The following is a 22261-nucleotide window of genomic DNA, read 5'->3' as shown; positions in this document are numbered from 1 at the left end:
AACAAAAGAAAGAACAAGAATCATATGATCCTCTCAGTAGATGCAGAAAAAGCATTTGACAAAGTACAGCATCCTTTCTTGATCAAAACTCTTCACAGTATAGGGATAGAGGGTGCATACCTCAATATCATAAAAGCCATCTATGAAAAACCTACAGCGAATATCATTCTCAATGGGGAAAAACTGAGAGCTTTCCCCCTAAGGTCAGGAACGCGGCAGGGATGTCCACTATCACCACTGCTATTCAACATAGTACTAGAAGTCCTAGCCATGGCAATCAGACAACTAAAAAAATAAAAGGCATCCAAAGCGGCAAAGAAGAAGTCAAACTCTCACTCTTTGCAGATGATATGATACTTTATGTGGAAAACCCAAAAGACTACCCCAAAACTGCTAGAACTCATCCAGGAATTCAGTAAAGTGGCAGGATATAAAATCAATGCACAGAAATCAGTGGCATTCCTATACACCAACAACAAGACAGAAGAAAGAGAAATTAAGGAGTCAATCCCATTTACAATTGTACCCAAAACCATAAGATACCTAGGAATAGATCTAACCAAAGAGGCAAAGGATCTGTACTCAGAAAACTATAAAATACTCATGAAAGAAATTGAGGAAGACACAAAGAAATGGAAAAACGTTCCATGCTCATGGATTGGAAGAACAAATATTGTGAAGATGTCAATCCTACCTAGAGCAATCTACACATTCAATGCAATCCCCATCAAAATACCATCCACTTTTTTCAAAGAAATGGAACAAATAATCCTAAAATTTGTATGGGACCAGAAAAGACCCTGAATAGCCAGAGGAATGTTGAAAAAGAAAAGCAAACCTGGCGGCATCACAATTCCGGACTTCCAGCTCTATTACAAAGCTGTTATAATCAAGACAGTTTGGTACTGGCACAAAAACAGACACATAGATCAATGGAACAGAATAGAGAGCCCAGAAATGGACCCTCAACTCTATGGTCAACTCATCTTCGACAAAGCAGGAAAGAATGTCCAATGGAAAAAAGACAGTCTCTTCAACAAATGGTGTTGGGAAAATTGGACAGCCACATGCAGAAAAATGAAACTGGACCATTTCCTTACACCACACACAAAAATAGACTCAAAATGGTTGAAAGACCTAAATGTGAGACAGGAGTCCATCAAAATCCTAAAGGAGAACACAGGCAGTAACCTCTTCGACCTCAGCCGCAGCAACTTCTTCCTAGAAACATCGCCAAAGGCAAGGGAAGCAAGGGCAAAAATGAACTATTGCGACTTCATCAAGATAAAAAGCTTTTGCACAGCAAAAGAAACAGTCAACAAAACCAAAAGACAACTGACAGAATGGGAGAAGATATTTGCAAATGACATACCAGATAAAGGGCTAGTATCCAAAATCTATAAAGAACTTATCAAACTCAACACCCAAAGAACAAAGAATCCAATCAAGAAATGGGCAGAAGACATGAGCAGACATTTTTCCAAAGAAGACATCCAAATGGCCAACAGACACATGAAAAAGTGCTCAACATCGCTTGGCATCAGGGAAATCCAAATCAAAACCTCAATGAGATACCACCTCACACCAGTCAGAATGGCTAAAATTAACAAGTCAGGAAACGACAGATGTTGGCGGGGATGTGGAGAAAGGGGAACCCTCCTACACTGTTGGTGGGAATGCAAGCTGGTGCAACTACTCTGGAAAACAGTATGGAGGTTCCTCAAAAAGTTGAAAATAGAGCTACCATACGATCCAGCAATTGCACTACTGGGTATTTACCCCAAAGATACAAATGTAGGGATCCGAAGGGGTACGCGCACCCTGATGTTTATAGGAGCAATGTCCACAATAGCCAAACTGTGGAAAGAGCCAAGATGTCCATCGACACATGAATGGATAAAGAAGAAGTGGTATATATATACAATGGAATATTATGCAGCCATCAAAAGGAATGAGATCTTGCCATTTGCAACGACGTGGATGGAACTGGAGGGTGTTATGCTGAACGAGATAAGTCAATCAGAGAAAGCCATGTATCATATGATCTCACTGGTATGAGGAATTCTTAATCTCAGGAAACAAACTGAGGGTTGCTGGAGTGGGGGGTAGGGTGGGAGGGATGGGGTGGCTGGGTGATAGACGTTGGGGAGGGTATGTGCTATGGTGAGTGCTGTGAATTGTGCAAGACTGTTGAATCACAGATCTGTACCTCTGAAACAAATAATGCAATATATGTTAAGAAAAAAAAAAGGAGAAGAAGATAGCAAGAGGGGAAGAATGAAGGGGGGGAATCGGAGGGGGAGATGAACCATGAGAGACGATGGACTCTGAAAAACAAACTGAGGGTTCTAGAGGGGAGGGGGTTGGGAGGATGGGTTAGCCTGGTGATGGGTATTAAAGAGGGCACGTTCTGCATGGAGCACTGGGTGTTATGCACAAACAATGAATCATGGAACACTATATCTAAAACTAATGATGTAATGTATGGTGATTAACATAACAATAAAAATTTATAAAAGAAAAGTAAAGGAGAGGAAGGGCTAGAGAGAGAAGGCACGTATTATAGGGGAAGCTTCTCTAACGGAGCACTCTGCTCAGATTCCTGAGGGATGTCAGGTTGATTTGGGAAGAGCTCCATTGACATCCCAACTCCACAGTGCCTTATCTCTGAAAACATCATGTGTTTGCTCTTAAAATTAACAGTAACTAACAGTGAATAACTGTTAGACCCCGACACTGACGCACCAATCCTACATAGTCACTAATTTAACTGAATTAGTGCTCTTGACAATGAGCATTTGTGAAGAGTTGTGAATATTAAATATTCACAACCCAGTAAACGTCCATTCATCTCCATTTCATTTCCAGGGAATGCACCTGGCAGGTTGGGAAAAACGCACCGTGATCTATTTTAGGAAGTTTATGACCCTTAGAGCCTGAGGGGGGGTGTGGGGATGGTTGGTGGCATTCTGTTAAAAACAGCCAGCAGGAGTAACTGTCTTACGCACAGTCCTCGTGCAAGCACTCATCTGGCTCAGCTACCCGTGTCTTCTGTCCTAAGGCTCGAACTCTTTTCCATTTCCATCATCCCGTTGTACAGCACTTCGGTGTTGGTGACTGAGAAGTAAACGGTGCCATCCTCTCTAAGAATTTCATCTTAGTCAATACTGTCTGCAATTTGTAGATGACATAACTAAAACCGAGAGGCGCTAAGGAAATGAGTAGATGCCATGTGCACAGTGAGTGTCAGAGCTGGGATTCAAACCAGGCTTTGAGCACTCAGATGAGCGTGGGCATTACTCCGGGCCAGGGGTTCCCAAAATTCAGAGTGCATCAGAAGCGCTTGGAGGGCTTGTGAGAACACTGGCTTCCGGGGCCCACCCCAGATGCTTTAACTCAGCATTCTAGACCCTAGAATTTGTGTTTCTAACATGTTCCAAGTGATGCTGATCCTGCTCACCTCCTTCTGAGAGCATTCATCCATTCCATGCCAGACAGAGGCTCACTTTTGCTTTTAGAGTTTGAAATTTGAACTTTGAATTTTTATCTTTGGTTTTGTTTGTTTTTACCTAAGCTAAGATTAGATAGAACCTTAATTTCCACTGTTAGTTGTGTGTCCTTCCCTCTGTACCTCTGTGCTAGCTTATTTTTCATTTAAACTCTTCTAAAAATAATTATTAGAGTTTAAAAAGTCAAACAGTCAAATGCATAGGGCATTTTATTGAAGTTACAACATAAAGGGTGGAACAGTAACACTCTGTTAAAACAATGTGCTGTCATTGAAGCTGAGATATATCAATTAGGATTAAGTAAAGTAACCTCTCCTAAGGTTGCAGTCTGTTTTCTGGAATGATTGCATTACACAATTACTCTGCTTTGTTTCCTCAGGAGGTCTGTATTTCACAATAAAGCTTTCCTCTTCTAGAGCTGTTTTTACCTAAGGTACATGTGGGGAGAAAAAAAAGAAAGAAAAAGACAGTGGCTTGGAGAAGTGTTTTCATTCTCTGGGGATGTGCCCCCACCTGCCATCAGGTGGGATTGAAGGAACAGTACAGACAAAGTTTTCCACTGTTGGAAAGCAACAATTACTTCTCTTAGAATTATGGCATAAAGGGAAATAAACAGCTTTGTCACATGGACAGTACTTGCAGAGTGCTCTTAACTCTCAGGAGCCAATAGTTCCAAATAATTAGCATGACCAAGTCACTCTTGGTTAGCTCCTTCTACAGAACTTGTTTTAATCTGAACTCGGAATGCTGCCCTGGAGGCTCGCCAGACCGTAGACATTCTAAAGCTCTTAACAACCTCAGAAGATACAGTGCCAAATACTTCTCCTAAGTGACTTACCACTGTTGAACTTGAGTGAAAATAAAAGGGAGAACAGGTCTCTTGGGTCCTCCCTTCTCAAAAATTATTTGCTAAGATGTCCCATGTGCAGACATGCATCATTCCTAAGAACCTGAATGTACTTACAAAGATACAAGCATCCAAAACGTTTTATAATTTAACCATCATCGATGAATTTCTCAGACTCTGTAGCTTAACCAGTAATTTGTACTTCCTAATACCCTCTGGGTGGTTCTTTGTGAACTTTCCTTGGATGGGGCTACATTGGAGGGTATCTCCTTTTTCTTCGGTGTGAGGGAAGGAGACAGAAAGAATACAGTTTCTAGGTTTTGGAGGGAGAGCAGGTCTTTTTTTACTAAGTTCTTGAGTATCACCTCTCATTTCAAATCAGCATTTGAGGTTTTCATCATGAGTTTAAATAGTTGTAAAGGCTGTATTTTGTAATGCTGTAAATGTTGACATTATGAACTACAACTATGTTATCTCACCTAAATATATGGCACAGATTATAAACACCAATGTCATTCAGTACCCACCAGAGTCCATTTTAAAAAAAGAAAGAAATACTCTTCTTAAGTTGTGAATTTTATACTGTTGCATTTTCCTCTCTGAACCTCTACTTGCATTTCACCTTCCCCACAGTTTCCCATCCTAATATAGTATGCTTTGATTTTTATAAAAATATTTCACTGAACATCCATAATATCTCTCTATATGTATTTGTATATAAATACATATTATATATACATAAATTAAAATGTCCTTTGACTCTATATTATTAATGTTTTCTTCTCAATTGGTGTATCATTATAATTATCATTGGTATACAAATAATAAAAATAATATAAACATATGAAATGTTTGAAAATAGCATAAAAAGCAAAATTTTAGGGCGCCTGGGTGGCTCAGTTGGTTAAGCGACTGCCTTCGGCTCAGGTCATGATCCCGGAGTCCTGGGATCGAGTCCCACATCGGGCCCCCGGCTCAGTGGGGAGCCTGCCTCTCCCTCTGACCCTATCCCCTCTCATGCTGTTTCTCTCTCTCTCTCAAATAAATAAATAAATAAAATCTTAAAAAAAAAAAAAAAAAAAGCAAAATTTTATTGGAAATGCACCTTTTAATGAGAAAGGAGGGATATACATGTGTTTTGATTAAAGGGTTTTTTGACACTCCAGAAAGGTTTCTTCCTTAAGGCGATGGCCATAGTAAGACTCAGGAGACCGATTACCTGTCTCCACCAATTATTGGCTGTGTGATTTGGGGAAGTTAACTAACATCTCTGTGTTTCAGCTTCATTATCTACAATATGGATGTAGTAATAGTACTTCTCTCCTAAAGTTGTCATGAGCACTATGTGAGATAATTTAAGAAAAGTGCTTAAAACAATACCCAGTATATATTGTAGGTGGTACATATTGTTATGATTAATGCTATTATAAAACTTCTACCAGAACCTCACTTGGTTCCAGCCCCACCCTTACCTTCTTCACTTTGCTAATTACTATTCTTCATGAATACTCTTTCTTAAAGTTAACTTTCTTTAGAGAACAGTCTCTTATTTAGGTCTTCTGAAGCCTGTAGGCTCCTTCCATAGTCTTGATCACAGCTTTGTAATGGCATGATTGAAAATTGTTCTCCTTTATAGGGACTACATCTTGATAACACTTGCATCCCCTCTACCTAAAGGTAGGAGGCACTCAGTATAAATTATTTAATAGGTATTTAAATGATATGCCATCAACTATAGCACTTGATCTTGGTCTTGGTTGATTTGTTCTTAGCATTATCATCAATAAGATCTTCTTTTGGTGTCACCATTAGTCGAATAGAGTTATCATTGTAATGTAACTTGATGTATTTTATGACATTCTTAGAAAAAAAAATGACGATTCATGGCTTTGAATGTACAGACTTCTACAAGGTGATGATGTTTCTGGAAAAAAAGAGGAAAGCATCTGTGAGTTTTCTGCTCTGTTTTTATCGAGTATGGCCACAAAAAGAATTGTGGCTAGTGGCAGGTGATCTGGACTGAAAGAGCTCTCACATTCCAACTGAGTAAGAGTAAAAACTCAGAAGAACAGTTCCAATGACAGCCACCATTCTGTCATCATTCTGTAGCTACATGGACATCAGCATCAGCAAAGAACCCAGAGCAACTCACTTATATGCTTAGTGAAGAGAGAGCCGCAGACTGATTCTAAGTTGGGTTCTGCACTATGGCATCCAAATCAGCCCCTATAAAACTCTTTAATGACTGGTTGAAATCTACATCTCAGCAAAAGCACCCATTCGCTTCTTTTCCACACTTCTTCCATTTTAGTTTCAAATACCCCAACTTAGAAAATAATCCTGTTAGCTTTTTGAAAGCAGGACTATGTGGCTCATTCCTGTTATAATTGATCATGAGTCATTTTGAATGGTTGTCTTCCATATGGCTATATCTTTCATATTAAAGTATAGCAGTTTTAATTTGCTCAGAATTCTCCCCAAATGAAATTCAGCCCCAAATAAATAAACCCATCAATAAATAAATATTATACATGTAAAGCTGACTCCACAAAGCACTAGACTTAGACTTTTACTAGCTAATAGTCATCACATTTATGGTCTCTGTTCTTTCTAGGACTGAAAAAATAATATTGAGTTCTTCTCTTAAATCTGTAGGAAAGAGAAAATATGTGTATGTGTAATGGATAATAAAAGGTATCAAAGCAATAGAAAATTCTCACTAATTTTATGATGAAATCAAGGCATGCAAATAAATTCTGTGGTCTTTTTTTTTTTTTTTCTCGTAAGTTCTTAGGCCTAGAGTCCCCAGATTTACTGGAGATACCCATTCAGAATTTTGAGAAGCAATGCCTTTATGTGTTACCTCATCTCAAATTAAATTTAGTGTATATAAAGAATATATGACATCTCTCTTTTTCTCTTTGTCTGAATCACACCACACACACACATACACACACACACACACACAAAGACTACTTTCTATAGAGAATTTGAAATCCTTAAACAAAGGAATGAGGCATTAATCTATAGGAATATCCAAGAAAAAGAAAGAAGGTGAGATATTTTTGGTTAAAATCATACAAGATATGTTACGACCCATTCTCTGTAATAAACAAGCAAAGAAAGAATTTCCACTCCTATTCTGGCAGTGTAGAAATGCAACATTTCTGTCATATTCCACAATAACTTCTGAAAAGTTCAATTTATGACATTACACAGTAATCAAAGCATATCTATGGGAGGACTGCCTTTTATTTGATTGTGCCCAGTCAAGTGCTCATTCATTTTTCCCTCTCATGTTTATTTCTTTCAATGTCTAGCAAAAAAAAAAATGATAATATATCAATATATTAACGGAAAACAACATTTTATTCATAAGCAGAAATAACAGACAATGAAGTGATACCACCACTAACCGAGATCGATGAATATCTATTTAAAAGTGGTGGGGGGTGGTAGGGATGGGGTGGCTGGGTGATAGACATTGGGGAGGGTATGTGCTATGGTGAACTCTGTGAATTGTGTAAGACTGTTGAATCACGGACCTGTACCTCTGAAACAAATAATACGTTATATGTTAAAAAAAAAAAAAAAAGATAGTAGGAGGGGAAAAATGAAGGGGAGGGAAATCGGAGGGGGAGACGAACCATGAGAGACTATGGACTTTGAGAAACAAACTGAGGGTTTTAAAGGGGAGGGGGGTGGGAGGATGGGTTAGCCTGGTGATGGGTATTAAAGAGGGCACGTACTGAATGGAGCACTGGGTGTTATGCACAAACAACGAATCATGGAACACTACATCAAAACTGATGATGTAATGTATGGTGACGAACATAACATAATAAAATAAGATTTAAAAAATGTAAAAAAAATAAAATAATAAAAATTGTGAACACAAGGTCCTGGGTGTGAGAAATCTGGTAATACTTTAACTTAAACAACATTTTTATCTTTATTTTCTTTATTAATCACTATTTTCAGTGGGCAGAATAGTTAACACGTGAAATTATAACTTGAAAAGTAGTTCACAAACCTACAGGCCTCTAAAAAGCCATTGTTAATATGTAAGCTATGGAACTACCTCTCCAGGTTCAGAAGCATGAGAATGCATGAGTTGGTGATGGAAGAGAGGAGGCAAAGGTCTGAGGCCCAGGCAAGTCCGGATGGGCATAGGGCCGAAGTCTTGACAGCCCAACACCACTGACCAGAGCCCATTGTGGTACTAAGACCTGTATTCAATGAGGAACAAGAGGCACCAAATGGAAATGTCCATATGCTTTCACTATTGCCTTTCGTAAATACTAGTAATCCACAGTATTCATAACAGTTCATAGCTTCTTGATTGAAATCTTTTTGGAATTACAATAAATCATCCTTGACAAAGTTTAAAGACACAACCACCCCACTAGTAATTTTAAAAAATCTCTTCAAGGGGTGCCTGGGTGGCTCAGTCAGTTAAGCGTCTGCCTTTAGCTCAGGTCATGATCCCAGGGTCCTGGGATCAAGCCCTGCTTGGGGCTCCCTGCTCAGTGGGGAGCCTGCTTCTCCCTCTACCTCTGTGCTCTCTTCCTCTCCCTCTGTGATGTCTCTCTCTCAAATAAGTAAATAAATAAATCTAAAAAAAAATCTCTTCAAAAATTCCCCATTATTGAAAATGTAAAGACACAGTATAGAAATTGCTTTTAATTTTATTACATTATCTTTAATATTAGTTATTTTATAAATTGGAAACGATAGTAGTAAAGATTCTACTTCCCATAGAAAGCATCTCTGTGTTCTTAAAATGATGACAAGATGAAAATTTCTGCACAGAGGAGAAAACATAGAATGGAATGAGAAATGATATTAACTTCTTGATTTCAATTTTCTCAAATTGTTTAATTAGCTGACAATCACTGAAACTGACAAATTATTCTTTTCATATAATATTAAATGAGATTTAGTTAAAAGCTAGTTTAGCACAAATTATACAATGTTCCATTTTAAAATTGATGCATCACTTGTTCTGATACCTTTAACCTCAGGAGGCTGTATTATTAGATTCAAACACATTTAGATGTTTTATATGTTTCTAATGTATTGATCCTTTCACATTTTGAAAGGTCTCTGTCTCAATAATATATCTTCTTTTAAAGAATACTGAGTCTGTTTTTTGTATATTATTCCCAACTTTCTTTTTGTTCATATTTGCAACTTAATGTATTTTGCGATATGTCTATTTTCAAAGTATAGCTTTATACTTAAAGGATACATTTTATAAGAAGCTTATAGTAGATACATTATAAATTTTAGTCTGATAAGGCTAGAATTTTAATTGGATAATTTGATTTATCTTTAATGTGACCACTGTTATAAATTTGTGTAAATCAGCCATATTATGTGTGCCCCTTTTTGTCCTGCCTGTTCTATACTTTCTTTTCTCCTTTTAATTTTCAAATAATTAAATTGTATTTTATTGTATATTTTTCCTGTATTATAGGTTATTTCACTAATTTTTAGTAGTTAGTCTGAAAATTACAAAATGCATCATTAGACTTATTAAAATCCAATGTATAGTAGGTTTTTAACTTAGAAATGGCAAGGAACTCAAACCCTTTAACTCTTACTTTATTCCCCAAAACAACATTTAGTTTTTGGTGTCATTGGGGTCAACTTTTTGGCTTTTATATACATTTACATACCAAGTTTTTATCATTATTATTTTAGTCCATCAATATTCATTTATATCCATGGATTTCCTTTAGTAGGGCTTTGTATTCCTTGTTTCCTACCCATACCTCCAACTGGGATCATTTTACTTCTGTCTGAAGATTATTTCTTTTAATGCAAGTGTGCTCTTCATTAATCCTCATTTTTATTTCCTTTTTTAAGGACATACTTGCTACATATAGAACTCTGAATTGACAATATTTTTATCTTGTACTTTGATCTGTTTGCTTCAGTTCCCTATCCTCATTTGTTGAAAAGTCATCTATGTCTTTGAAGGCAGTATTTCTCTGGATGCTTTTAAGATTCTTTGTCTTAAATTTAACAGTTTTACTATGATACGCTTGTGTGGTTTTCTTTATACTTCCCTGCTTGGAGTTATAGAGCTTCATATTGAAGTTTTTAATATGTGGGGGGGAGAAACCTCAACTATTAAATCTCCAAATATTGCTTTGATCTCATTCTTTTTCTCTCTCCTCTTTTCTCCAATTCCAAGCACAGTTGTTTCAGACTTTTTGGTTATATTCCATTTTTATCTTTCATTTGTTTCTGTATATTTCAGGCTTTTTTTTTTTTTTAAAGATTTTATGCATTTATTTAACAGATGGAGAGTTAGCGAGAGCAGGAACACAAGCAGGGGGAGTGGGAGAGGGAGAAGCAGGCTTCCTGCTGAGCAGGGAGCCCGATGTGGGGCTCAATCCCAGGACCCTGGGACCATGACCTGAGCCAAAGTCAGACGCTTAATGGCTGAGCCACCCAGGCACCCGTATATTTCAGGCTTTTATCTCTATACCTCAATGTGTATATTTTCTTCTGACTTATCTGCAGTTTACTATTCCTCTCTCCAAGTGTGTCTAAACTAATGTTAAAACTATTGATTGAATTAATTTATGTTTTTATATTTTTTTCACTTGTAGAATTTCTCCTGATCATCTTGCATAGTGTTTTATTCTCTCCTGATATTCTAGATTACTCATGGTTATTTTAAAATTATTGCTGGCTAATTGCAATATTGTGATGGCCTATGGGTCTTTTTCTTCATTTATTTTTAGTTTTATTTTGGTCAATTCTTGACTTTCTTTTGCATTGTTATTTCCCAATGAATAATAGTTGTGTCTGAAAAATTATAAGGATAATTTAAGACTCTAGGTGATGTTAATTTTCCTCCAGAGAAGGAATTATACCTATGGCAAACAGTTAGAATAAGGGCAAATCATATGTACCAAGGTAAAAATTCAGTTACTCAAACCTAGATTTGAGTTTTTATGAGACCTGACTTACCAGGTTTCCTTTTATTCCTTCATCTTAGTCATTATTGGGTCCAAAATAAAAGTATGGCATGCTTATTGAGGCTTGTGCTCCTTGGAGAATCCTGAATTCAACTTTTCTGTGCTCTCAATACTGTTTCTTGAGACTGCTGAAAGCCCTACTCAGTATCAGCTGCTGCTTAAAATCAGCAAATACCCCAAGGACAAAAGGGTTGCCAAAGATGCGAACCCCCCTCCCTCTGTGACATTGACCTTAATATCAGTGCTGCCTAGGTCATGCTCTGATGCCCTTAAACAGATTCTTTTTTTTTTTTTTTTAAGATTTTATTTATTTATTTGAGAGAGAGCATGAGCAGGGTAAGGGGCAGAGGTAGAAGCAGACTCGAGTGGGGTGAGGGGCAGAGAGAGAGAGAGAGGGAGAAGCAGACTCCTCGCTGAGCAGGGAGCCCAATGCGGGGCTTGGTCCCGGGACTCTGGGATCATGACCTGAGCTGAAGGCAGATGCTTAACCCACTGAGCCACCCGGGCACCCCAACCCTTAAACAGATTCTTAAAGTCACTTTTACAGTTCTTCTAGTTGTTATTGGTGGAAATGTTGGTCTTCTAGAGTCAGAGATAAAATTTTATTTTATAAAATAATCTAAAACAGGTCAATTAACCAAGATTCTTATTCTTTTTTTAGTGTACCAAATGTAACAATCTCACTTTTAGAAAATATAAGCAAGTTATAAAATAGGAAAATAATAATCCAGTCTTGCATTAAATTCCCATGTGACTGACAAATTTTAGAAGTCTTGAGAGGGATTTTGATCCATATGCCCAGGGGTATCACTGCTCTCAACTACTGAGTGCTGATTAATGAAAAAAGATGCTGAGGATTTTCAACACTATGTTCTATTAGCATTCAGAAAGTAGGAACAGATCATCATTTCCAGAACAATGTATCCAGAATCACATGATGTGAGTTAGTCTGGCAACCTTTTATAGACCATTATACAATGCAAATTAGATGTTATGTAATGACATACAAGAAAATAAAAATAACTTGTGTTTAGGAAATCAAATACGTGAGAGCCATTATATGCTTTATCGAAATTGTGAGCACATAAGAAAAAGGAAGAATTTAGAAAACTTAAATTTACTAAGTAGATTTCTTATGGGTGGTTGCTTTCATTATAAATTATTTTTCTTATTAAAAGAGAGGTACCTTTTATATATCAGATTGCTTGGTACATGTGAATGAGTGTTTAAATATGCTAATTGCTTGACCAATTGAAAATGAAGAAGAGGAAGCTTAAATTTGTGGCCTTATACTAATAAATAGCTAATATTTATTCAGTGTTTTCTGAATTGCATCAAACAATTTATTTATTGGAAGACACTTCACAGAACAAGGTCGATTCTCACGTTTTACAAATATGTACACTGACGTCCACAAAAGCATCTGCTTTTAAAGGGTGTTGATATTTGTCTTTGATAGAAGTAAGATTTAAATCCAGTTCTAAAGAGGTCTGTACCATTTTTCTCTCCCTTCTACTAGCCTTTCCTGAGTTTTATAGTGCTCAATAATCACTGCTAATTGATTAATAATCAAAATAAAGAGAGTGCAATATTAATTTCATTAAGGAAGAAATTCTAGTTGTGCAGTGATTTTTCTTTCTTAATGGTTAGGATGTGTTAGTATATGGTAATTGCTTTTACATTTATGGAAAAATGATAATTTTATAATAATTACAAGATGAATAGGTAACCATATATTTTTTATTTTGAAATAAAAATTATGTATTTTGAAGCTTTGTGAGATGGACCAAGCTGGGGGAAAAAAAGGAAAAGAATATAATACAAATATTGTATTTTCAGAGATAATCATATTTCTTGGAAAATATGTAGGGGCATCATACCCAAAGAAGATAAGTAACATTTCTTCCACAAACTGAGAATTGTGTATGCCATTCATTTGTATGTGTCATTTACACATTCAAATGCTACTTTTCATATTTGTTGAAATAGGTATTACATACATATTTAATTCAATAAGCAAGCATCTTATTTATTATTCACCTGCATTTTCTTACCACAAGTTTTAAAAAATAATTTGTATAAGATTACCTGAGGTTTAGGGTTTTCAGTAAAAAATAAAATTAAATTTTTACACCATAGGAAATGAAATTCAATGTCTGCAGGTATATTAATCTTTGACTCTATACAATTTCCTCCTATAGGATATAGATTTCTGACTTAGCTCAGGCTTCTTTCTCAGACTAAATGTGCTCACAGTTTCAGGCATTCAGCATCACACTAAAGTTCTGTGAACTTTACAACACTGTAGTAAGAGAGATAAATAACATTACTCTTTAATCTGATGAGCACTAAATCTTAGATAAATGAACAAAGTGAAAAAGTAGTCACTTTGATTCTTATGGTGTTTATTTCTCAAGATCAGAAAAATAATCTTGGATTTTAGCATGTTGAGCTTTAAGCTGTCGGTAATTAGGACACTGTGAGGAGCTATATTATATGCATCATATGGGCACATGCAAATAACAATGACAGTTTCCACACACCTAGCTAGTAGCATGTGAGAAGTTCCGTATCAAGCATTTAGCATACACGTCTCAGTTCTTTATAGGACACCTGTGATACCCATTTGTAGAGAGAAATAATGAAATGTAGAGAGACTAAGGTACATGCTGAAAAATTTGCAACAGCCTGAGAATGCAAACTCCAGTTGTCTGAACCCAAATGCTGAGTTAGAGCATCATGCTACATTCACACTCATCCTTAAATAGTTTCCAGTTTAGACAGTGATTATTTTACATACTAACACTCATGTTTATGGATCTCTTTTAACTCTTACAACAAACCTGAGAGGCAAGTAGTATTATCCTTACTTGATGGGTAGATGTGAGATCTGAAGTCTGAAGATCCCACACAGAGTGAAGCCAAAGTTAGAGCTAAAAGCCGTGCACCTGCCCAGCATGCGTGTGCCCCTCACTGCTGCCCAGATCGTTTCATTTCCCAGCCCCTCCGCTGGCAACTATGTGCTTGAAGATCTGCCTTTCTGTCATTTCTTCTCTTAAACCCTAAGCTGCTCTACCATGCACACATATTTGGAACAATTACTAGAGAAAGCTGTTCAGAACAGCAAGGTTTGCAATCACCCTGTTTACTAAGACTCCTCTTGGCTATACATCCCCAGAACCTGGAGAGAGTTTAGAAATGCTTATACCCAGCCAGGCCTTAGAATTCAATCAAAGTGCCTGGACATGGAGTGGACTGTAGGCATTAATGCAAATCTCCAGGGCACCTAGAGTTCAGAATTGCTGGTCTATCTGCTTCAGTCTTCGAGGCTGGCTGGGCTGTGGGTAAATCCTGAGAAACCAAACTGTAGTCCGGGGCCTCACAGTGGTTCTACTTGGATGAAGGCCATGCCAAGGTAAAGTAGAAAAGTGGTTGCAAAGTTCAAGAAGTGGTCCAGAGTCACTACAGTGGGTTGATCACTCATAAATGAACGTGGAAATGCAGAGATCGAAGTAACATGAGCACCAGAAGGAAGATAGAGGAAATTTTCAGGAGTTTTGCAGAGTGGGTCTAATAACAACAACCATCAATTTTTCTTCTACAAACCCACCCCTTGTCCACCTACATTACTCTTACAAGAGAGTGTCATACTCTGCAGGGTTATGCTCTTGCTGTCAGAATAGGCTGCTCTACAGTTGTCCCTTCTGTCTAATTTCTCATGGTCAGCAGTTCTGATAGCCCTTGGAACATGTGATATGATGTTACTACCAGAATAATAACCTAAAATATTATTTGAGTATTACTAATTTAATTCTGGTTAATTTTTTAAAAGTATATCAAAGTTCTGCACTTAAGGAACTTGCTGGCTGAAATGCAAATAAAATGTCCATAACATACAATTAAAAATAACTAACCAGCCCTAAAAACATGACAATGTGGAGTAGGTTTAGAGCAATCCTATTAGTCAATATTTAGTACCTTTCTCCTGAAAATGTGGTGATAGAAGCAAATTATCAGTAAGACTTGTTTTTTAATTCTTTTACACTATGATATTTCATCTTTCAATCCTCAAAAGCCAATGTCCAAATTTGTAGATTATAGTCAAATAAAGCCTAAGAAGATACCACAGCATTTGAAATCAAAATAAGGAGTAGATCCTTTGACTTAAAGAAATTTTTAGTATAGTTAATAAGTTGAACATGGAACACAGAAGTTAAGAGAGGAAGTGGGCAAAATAAAAGCCTGGAAATTGCCTGCATACATGAGGGTATTTTGAAAATGAATTGTAAATCAGTCCTTGTTCTTATGATACGTACAAAAAAATTTTTTCAGCCAAGTAATTGCTTGCAGAATTATAAAACCACAAGTTGATATATGAAATAAGACATTTATGTTTATTTTAAAGACAAATTTGTAGGTTGAGCCCTAAACATGACTTCTATTTATTGTTTTGTACATGTTCTATTTTTTTCAGAATTCACATTAATTATGTTTTATTTTCCTGTAGAAGCTCCAATCCCTGTTCACAGAACTTCCCTCTATTTCCAGCTGAGCGAGGACACAAGAGCTCAGGGGAATGTGCTGCTTATAAAAAGGAAGCTCGTGAATCACAGACCTGTACTCCTGAAACAAATAATACATTATATGTTAATGTAAAAAAATTTTTAAAAAAAAGCTCAGGAGCACCTGGGTGGCTCAGTCCATTAAGCATCCGCCTTTGGCTCAGGTCATGATCTCAGGGTCCTGGGATCCAGCCCCTTGAGCTCCCTGCTAAGTGGGGAATCTTCTTCTCCCCACCCCCCCATGTTCTCTCTCTCTCTCAAATAAATAAATAAAAATCTTAAAAAAATAAGCTCGTATTGAAAGGCCTCCACAGACAGATGCATAATTTTGGTAATTTTCATTATGTGTTGGGAGGGTCCTGGGGGTCATAAGACTCCACATATCATCAAATTCATGGTTATGATTTATTACAGTGAAAAGACACAAAGCAGTATCAACAAAGGGAAAAAGCACATGGGACAAAATCAGGGGGAAACCAGGTGCAAGGCTCCAAGAGTCCTCTCCCTGTAAAATCACTCAAGATACACTGAACCTCTCAGCCTTGAGATCAGACAGCACATGTGATGTCTACAAGGGAAGCTCAGTAGAGAGTTGGCGCCCACGGTGGCTACTGGGGGCTGGTCACATACGTGCCCTTGCTAGCATGTGCCAAAATCCCAGATTCTCAGAAGGAAAACAGTTTCAGCATAAGACATGTTACTTGCACAAAAAAATGTAGGTATAGTGAGCCACCCTTATTGAGAAATGGTGGGAAATTTGCTGAAATCCATCTTCCCAGACAGCAGCCAAGGCCCAGCCTATGAGCAAGCCTCTCAGAGGACCCTGCTAACCCTGTTGTTTTAACTTTTTCTGCACAGTCCCTTCGATCATGCAGTCTTGTTCTACTTGCGATTTAAGGTAAATTCACATGGGAATCATATTTAGTGATTACAGGTCTATCAATTAACATAATGGTGGAGAAACAATAGTAATTTCCTCATATGATTTTAGAGAATTTCTTAATGTACCCCAGAGAACAAGTTTTTTGCTTGTTTGGTTGGTTGGGGGTTTTTTTGTTTTGTTTTTTTGGGGGGTAGGGATGGGGAAGAGTGGTTGTTTTTTGTTTTCATTAGTAAAATACAGGATTAATATTTTCCTTCACACAGCACTAACAACCCAATTTTTCTCAAAAGCAAATCTTTTACTCAAAAGTAATTCAGCTGCATGGGTAAAACCCTTCAGGCTTAAAAAATAATTCCTTCTCTGTATATACTTGCAGAAATTATTTGAAGTGTCCAATTCAAATGCGATAACTCTATTCAAGGGCTTTTGTGAAAAAAAAAAAAAGTAGTGATCTATATTATGGACGACAGCTAAATTTATGTCAAAAAATATTTGAGCCCTCATGGAATAAATCAAGTGGAATTGCTGCATAATGAATTATTGAAGTACTGACTTATTTGTTATTTACTTATGTGACATGTGCAGAATATTACAAGTTCAAGATCTCAAATTATCCATATGATATTGCCTACATGATCTTCATGTAAATGTCTCCTCAGATGGGCTTATTTTTTTACTTTGGCCTTTAAATTTAAGATACCTTTGATTATAATTATTCTCTTCATGCAATTGAAGTTGAGGTAGTACTTGAAGATTCAACATTAATTTCTCCAGCAATGTTACATTTTAGCAAACCATTATTTTGGCCCTAAACAAGACTCTAAATACTCTTCGGTATGAAGCATGAGAAACCAGCATTAAGCTGGTTAGGAACACATGCATTTCCTTCAGAATAATTAATGTTGGCTGCTGCAACATTCAAACCACAAAATCTCACTGGGTAAACACAACTGTGCTTATTTCTTGTACAAAGTCCCGTGTGGGTCTGGCACCTTTCACAGATATTTGGGTTATTTTTATCTTAAGACTCATTATCTCCTTGTCCCGAGACTTCTTACAGGCACTGCTGAAAGAGAAGAGAAACAGTGGAAACACACTGGATTTTTAATATCTCGGCCCCAAAATGACAGCATCACTATGCACAACCCATTTCCCAAATTGGTCACATGGCTAAAACCCAACTTCCAGGAAAGCCAGGGAAATGTGAAGAAGCAAATGGAGTCTTTGAGAAGCAGAGACTTTCTCACTGTTCCTAATTCCTTTTTTCTTCTTTTCAGATGTTGAGCAAAAACTCACTTTTCTCCTTTTCACACCACTTACATTTTGTGGCTTTCATGACACCCAGGAAGAGACACAGACAAGGAAAAGACAATTACCCAGCACATCAGGATCATTGTCATGAGGGAAGTTCCAATAGCATGCATAGAAAGACAGGAACCTGGGGTTCCAACAGACAGAGAAATTTACCCAGAGCAATGTCATTTAGACTAAAATGTCATAAAAATGCCTTTCTCTTCTGGCATCGATCCTTGGACTTGAGAAAACATTTTTCCACACCTCAGCCCAGTCGTATTGCTATGGCTATTCTTCACACCACCAGCGCTCTGTTACCCATGAAGAAGTAAGTGAGAAGGAGAGACTGGGTGGTTCAAGGACAAAGTGCTTTCATGTTAGCTTCCAAAATGGCCTTGCAGCTATGCAGAGAAATAGGCTGTTTTGTATGATGCCAGAAGAATCTTCCTATAATTAAAAATAAGTGCATATAACATAACTCTCCAGCTTCATTTCTCTCAATGCTCCCAAGTGAAATCCATTTTCTGGCCAAATAGGTTGTCCAAATGTGGCAGGCACAGGCTATGGTCTCTTTTATTTCCCTATTTTGTTCGAACCACTCGACTGCCCTAGAATTTTCTTCTCTCCCTCTTTCATCCAAATTTTAGTTTTCTTTAAGATGCAACTTGAATCCGACATGCTCAGATGTAGTTTTCTTACTGTGCAATTTTTCTCCCCTCTCATAATTCTTAAATATCACTTTTAAAGTGTTTCCCCAGCCTAAACTGTTTTCTCCCTATATAGTCATTTATTTTATTATTTTTTATTTTTATAAAGATTTATTTATTTATTTGAGAGAGAGAGCATGCACGTGCATGCAAGTAGGGGAGGGGCAGAGGGAGAGAGAATCTCAAGCAGACTCCCCACTGATCACAGAGCCCTACCCTTGGCAGGATCCCAGGACCCATGAGATCATGACCTGAGCCAAAACCAAGAGTTGGATGCTCTATTGACTGAGACACTCAGGTGCCCCCAAATCACTTACTTTTTTGAATAGAGTATCAGAATATTGTACATAATAGCCCCTCAATAAGTACTGAATAAATATTCAAGTTTTACAAGTTCAGCACATACTGGCTAATTTAGATCAAAGTTTAATTTTGGGGGGTTCAGTATTTACACTTTTCTCTGTCACTGTATAGAAAACCTTAAAATAATTGACCAATTCTATAATTCAGCATTTTAGTATTAATATTCTGATACAAGGATGTAAATGCTATTTTGCTGATGTATTAATTACACTTTGAAGAGTTCTATGTACTTATCAATAAATTATTAGTTTTTGCAACTGTGAGCATTACCCACTGCACACAAAGTTATAAATCTAAGGGAAGAATATTAAAATCAATATTGTCAGTGAAATAAAAGGTTTTTTAATAGTTAAAAAAACTAAAGAAATTATTATCTGTGGAATTCAAGAAAAAATTTAATTGAAATGCAAAGAAAACTGACATTTCCATTTATAGATGGAATTTTAGGCAATGGTGAATAATTAACTCAAGAACCAATAGCCCATCAATCTCTATACTTTCAAATGATTTGATAGCTATTTTAAACTCCTTTTTATTCACACTTTTAAAGGCCAAGCATGACATTTAACTTGTCATATAATTTAGAATGGAAGTGGAGAATAGGAAATAGGAAAGAAAAGAGCATATTTTTATTCTTGTTTGATTTCTGTTAAATATCTATAATCTGTGGTAGATTTATAATAAATTTCTTACATTTATATAGCACTATCATTCTGAAATGTTTTCATCTTTATTATTTTAATTAAATTTATTTTATAAAGAATAACTTCTCCATCCCTATGTTAGTGAAGAATGAATGTGGATTCACTCTTCCCATAACCTATTTCAAGGGAACATGCTGATGTACGTCCATATTCAGGCAGCAGAAGCTTTAACTTTCCCTTTAGTACCATTTAGGGGCCTAGTCATTGTGGTCAGCAATGATATTTTCCCATGAACAGATACATCTCTTCCTTGATCTCAATCCCTTTCTCATTCTGAGTTATCATTTAAGTTCATTATCTTGCTTAGTCTGGAATAATGTGAATAAAAGAGAGCTTAAAATATGTATCAAGGGGGGCGCCTGGGTGGCTCAGTCGGTTAAATGGCTGCCTTCGGCTCAGGTCATGATCCCAGGGTCCTGGGATCGAGCCCTGCATCAGGCTCCCTGCTCAGCGGAGAGCCTGCTTCTCCCTCTCCCTCTGCCTGCCTCTCTGCCTACTTGTGCTCTCTATCTCTCTGTCAAATAAATAAATAAAATCTTTAAAAAAAAAAAATATGTATCAAGGGATGCCTGGGTGGCTCCGTAGGTTGAGCGTCTGACTCTTGATTTCCACTCAAGTCATGATCTCAGGGTCGTGGGTTTGAGCCCTGCATCAGGCTCTTCAAGCAGCGTGGAGTCTGATGGAAATTCTCTCCCTCTCCTTCCCCCAACTCAAGTTCTCTCTCTCTCTCAAATAAATAAACAAATAAAATCTTTAAATAAATAGACAAATAAAATAAAATAGCTATCAGATCATTTACCAGTATGAAGATTGATGGGTTATTTGTTCTTGAATTAATAATTCATCATTGACAAAATTCCATCTATAGACTAAAATACTGGCTTTCCTTGCATTTTGGTCCCCTCAGATAGTTAGACACGCACAGCAATGACTTAAGGCTGCCTCTTTTCCTTTCCTGTGAAGATAAAAACAGAATGATGAGATGAAAGCAACTTGACTCAAGTGGTTGTAAACCACTCAGAGGTTTGGTCCATTGGAAATCTTGGCCCACTTGTAGACACCAGAAACATCAGCTCCAGAGGCATAAAGGGCTTAGATGAGCTCAGAAGACGGGACATGCGAATCCTATGTCAATTATGCCTACTGAGCACTGCCAGTAAGTTATAGTCATTCCATCACTTAGTTTTGGCAGAGCAGACTCTGGCCCACAAATAGAAACTTCCTGGGGATAGCGGTTCCTCCATGTGAGGTGCCTTCTGTTCTTTTAAACTTAGATTTCTTTTTTCTCTTACTTTTTTTTTTTCCCCAAAAGGAAAGGTAAAAGCTGAGTTTATGTGGAGTTCAATAGAAGGAACTCAGATTTTCAGGTCTCAGGGTAAGCCTGTCTGTTCTGTACAAATAGCTGCTGTTGACTGAACACACTGACGGCTGTTTCCTGGAATGTAAATCATCACGGTTGGAGAGTTTCCCCACAGCAGATAGTCTCCTCACTACCAGGAGAGATCTGTTGACTCATGAGTTTATCAAAAAGAATTAACTAGCGGTGTAGATGGCGGTGGCCAGAGTCAGAGCCCCAGTGGCACTGCCCTCATGTTCCATTCCTTCATCATATTTACCCTTATTTTTGTACATATATAACTTCTTCTTTCTTTAAAATTTTGGGAGACAGTTTCTTCTAACAGAACAAAATATGCCCAAAATCTAGTGTGTGGCACTGATCTATTCACCAACCTGATCATATTTGATCATATTCTTTTTTTTTTTTTTCTTTTTTCTTTCTTTCCCTTTCTTTTCCCCCAGTTTCAGGTCTCTTCTGATTTGTTTAGTGTATATTTTTCGGGGGTCGTTATTACCCTGTTAGCATTTGGTTCTCTCATTCATCTATTCTCCTCTGGACAAAATGACAAGACAAAAAAACAAACCTCGAAAAAAAGAACAAGAGGCAGTACCGACTAACAGGGACCTAATCAATATGGACATTAGTAAGATGTCAGAACTAAAGTTCAGAATGACAATTATAAAGATACTAGCTGGGCTTGAAAAAAGCATGGAAGATACTAGAGAAACCCTTTCTGGAGAAATAAAAGAAATCTAACCAAGTTGAAATCAAAAAGGCTATTAATGAGGTGCAATCAAAAATGGAGGCTCTAACTGCTAGGACAAATGAGGCAGAAGAGAGAATTAGTGATATAAAAGCCCAAACGATGGAGAATAAAGAAGCTGAGAAAAAGAGAGATAAACAACTACTGGATCACAAGGACAGAATTCAAGAGATAAGTGATACCATAAGATGAAACAATATTAGAATAATTGGGATCCCAGAAGAAGAAGAAAGAGAGAGAGGGGCAGAATTGGAGCAAATTATAACAGAGAATTTCCCTAACTGGGGGAAGGAAAC

This window comes from Phoca vitulina, unplaced genomic scaffold (genome assembly GCF_004348235.1).
Source record: "Phoca vitulina isolate PV1807 unplaced genomic scaffold, GSC_HSeal_1.0 scaffold27, whole genome shotgun sequence".
Classification (NCBI taxonomy): Eukaryota; Metazoa; Chordata; class Mammalia; order Carnivora; family Phocidae; genus Phoca; species Phoca vitulina.
The sequence above is the reverse complement of the archived record's forward strand: the minus strand, read 5'-3'. Positions refer to the sequence as shown.